The sequence below is a fragment of the Panulirus ornatus genome, chromosome 43, assembly GCF_036320965.1.
Source record: "Panulirus ornatus isolate Po-2019 chromosome 43, ASM3632096v1, whole genome shotgun sequence".
NCBI lineage: Eukaryota > Metazoa > Arthropoda > Malacostraca > Decapoda > Palinuridae > Panulirus > Panulirus ornatus.
Window position 1 is genome coordinate 1,577,571 of NC_092266.1, and position 2,851 is coordinate 1,580,421.

A 2,851-nucleotide genomic window follows, 5' to 3' on the forward strand; every position below is an offset into this window, starting at 1 on the left:
GATGTTGTGTTAGAACTATGTAGTGAAGATGGGAGTGTAGTGAAGAGGAGGATTTAGTGAAAATATATATGCTTCTTCACGCTGAGCCATTCCATATAGATGAATATATCTATAATCTAATTGCGGTAAATTACCATATGATTTTAACGGCACCAGCCAGCAGGAAAAATGTCGGATATAGGAGTGACTGAATATTTTGTCGGGTACATAAATAATTGAATATTTGGTACGATCGATCAAAATGCTTTTTATAGGCAAATAATTTCTCATTTTGAAATGATTTTTTCCATCTGTTGGAACTGGTTTAAGTAATTAAAGATATGAAAACCAATGGAAAAGTTCAGTTCAACGCTTTTACGAATGTCTTGCTGCGTGTTTGGGAAGAGCAGTAAACTACAGGAATATATTGGTCTAATGTCCCCTGCTAGTCCAACAGCAGATATTGTATGATCTGAGACATTATTTCTGGTGGAGGTGGATTCTCTCCGCCACTGCGTAAATCACTTCCACAAACTTGCGCCATTTTGCACAAATACAGATCCGATATGATGCATTTCCCAGCTCTGTTACGTTATGGACCCTATTCATCCTAGCCTAGCCTAGCCTAAATAAAAAGGTGTGGAATAATGTGCAACATTTCTCCTTCATTACAAGTGATGATAAACCTAGGCTATACAGCAACCAGGAACGTCCATATTTGTCTAACTTCTCACATGTCTGTGTCATCTGTCTGCAAACATGTCGACCATTACCATGAGGGCAATTGCGGCTTTTGGTTTTGAATATCACACGTTCCCTCTCTGCCGTGAGATCTTCATACTTAAATAAAATGGTGGGCCGTAAGAAATATATGTCCATCGAAGGTCAACTATATGGCTCAGTTCCATCATCAGTTTCTAAGAAAACTGAAAAGGTGAGGTCCCACCGAGATTCGAACTCGGATTGCTGGATCCAGAGTCCAGAGTGCTAACCCTTACACCATGGGACCTGATAAGATAAGATGTGATTTCATCTAAATGTTTTACATATAATCAACCAGAGGCCATTCCTCCCTCCCTGCCTGCAGGGTTCAAGGTTTTCTAGAAGGTTCTCGAAGATTCTGTGTAGGAACTGCCATTGAGAGGACGTAGTTATACGTATCATTAATGATATTGTTGTTGACTTTCTGATTTAGAAAGATAGATAGATAGATAGATAGATAGATAGATAGGTAAAAAAGAGATATTAGATAGATCGATAGATTCGTAATGCTGTATATGTCAACTTTCACAGAAATCATTGATATCTGCGTTATTCTGCAAGAAATACATGTACATGGATGTAGTGATAATATGGGTTAGGTATAAGACCAGTCGTGTTGAGATTGTAGTGAATGTGACCATTGACTTCAACCTTAATGGTTTAGTGAAGATAAAGTTGTAGTGAAGATAAATCTTGAAGTGACTCATAAGGTTGTTGTGAGTATAAGGATGCATCGTAAATGAGTACTTCCTACCTGAAAGTCAACAATTACAAAATTGATCAAGTATAACAACATCCTCGGACAACCAACTACAAACACCAACCATAGAGTGAACCTGACTGTTACCTAACGACGACCTCTCAAAGGTAATGATCTTACCAGAATCTTCGAGAACCTTCTAGAAAACCTTGAACCCTGCAGGCAGGGAGGGAGGAATGGCCTCTGGTTGATTATATGTAAAACATTTAGATGAAATCACATCTGTTCTTATCAGGTCCCATGGTGTAAGGGTTAGCACTCTGGACTTTGGATCCAGCAATCCGAGTTCGAATCTCGGTGGGAACTCATCTTTTCAGTTTTCTTCGATACTGATGATGACAGCATTATTCTGTACGTTATGTATACATTCATATATATATATAAATATGTATATATAAACATATATATGGAATAATATGGTTTTATCAATATCCAGAGACCATTCCTCCCTCCTTGCATGCAGAGTTCATAGTTTTCTGGAAGGTTCTAGAAGATTCTGGTGAGATAATTGCCATTGAGAGGACATTGTTATACTTCATATATCATTGATTTTATTATTGTTGACTTTCAGATAAAGATAGATATATAGACAGATAGATAGATAGATAGATAGTTAGATTGATAGATTGATAGAGCGATATTTAGATAGGTATGTAGATAGATAAATCTCATCAATACTGTATCTTACTCCATCTCCTGTTGCTGGACATATGTTCAACCAACATTGGGAAAACCTCCAGTAGACCTTAATGTAAAGCAAGATAATAACAAAACCTGCAATAAAAGAATACGATCAATTCCCCAGTGCAGAAATATTGTGACCAGAAAGTCTTCTAGCAAGATGTCAGACGCTTCCACGGGAATCACAAACATAACATCAAATATCTGAAAGTCAACAATAACATAACTAATGATGATAATGAAAATATAACGAGAAAAATGATAAACATATGGAAAATAGTGTTCTAGATTATGCCCCTAGAAAACAGAAACTTTAACGAAAACTGTGAAAAGAAATACCCATCTGGCTGATACGACACAGTAAAAGAACCATCCAACAACAAACTCTAGACTGAACCTGACTGTCCCCTAACAACGTCCTCTCAATAGTATTTATCTTACCAGAATTTCGTAGAACTTTCCAGAAAATCAAGCACTCTGCAGGCAAGGAGGGAGGAATGGCCTCTGGCTACTGATGATAACCACATTATTCTATATATATACTTTTACCTACAACCGAAGGTTGACCGGCCAGCCCAAGTGGCTACAGAGGTTGTATCCATGAAAGAAACGGACCCACCAGCAGACGAATTCGGTTGGCAGGTTGTATCGAAGAAGAGGAAAAAGAAG

General features: G+C 37.7%; 1 non-coding gene across 1 annotated transcript; it reads right to left on the bottom strand.

Moving 5' to 3' along the window:
• Nucleotides 1-916: 916 nt before the first annotated feature.
• On the bottom strand, nucleotides 917-988 carry TRNAQ-CUG (transfer RNA glutamine (anticodon CUG)). The gene has a single exon. It is a non-coding gene; the product is annotated as a tRNA-Gln (tRNA).
• Between the last annotated feature and the right edge of the window lie 1,863 nt (nucleotides 989-2,851).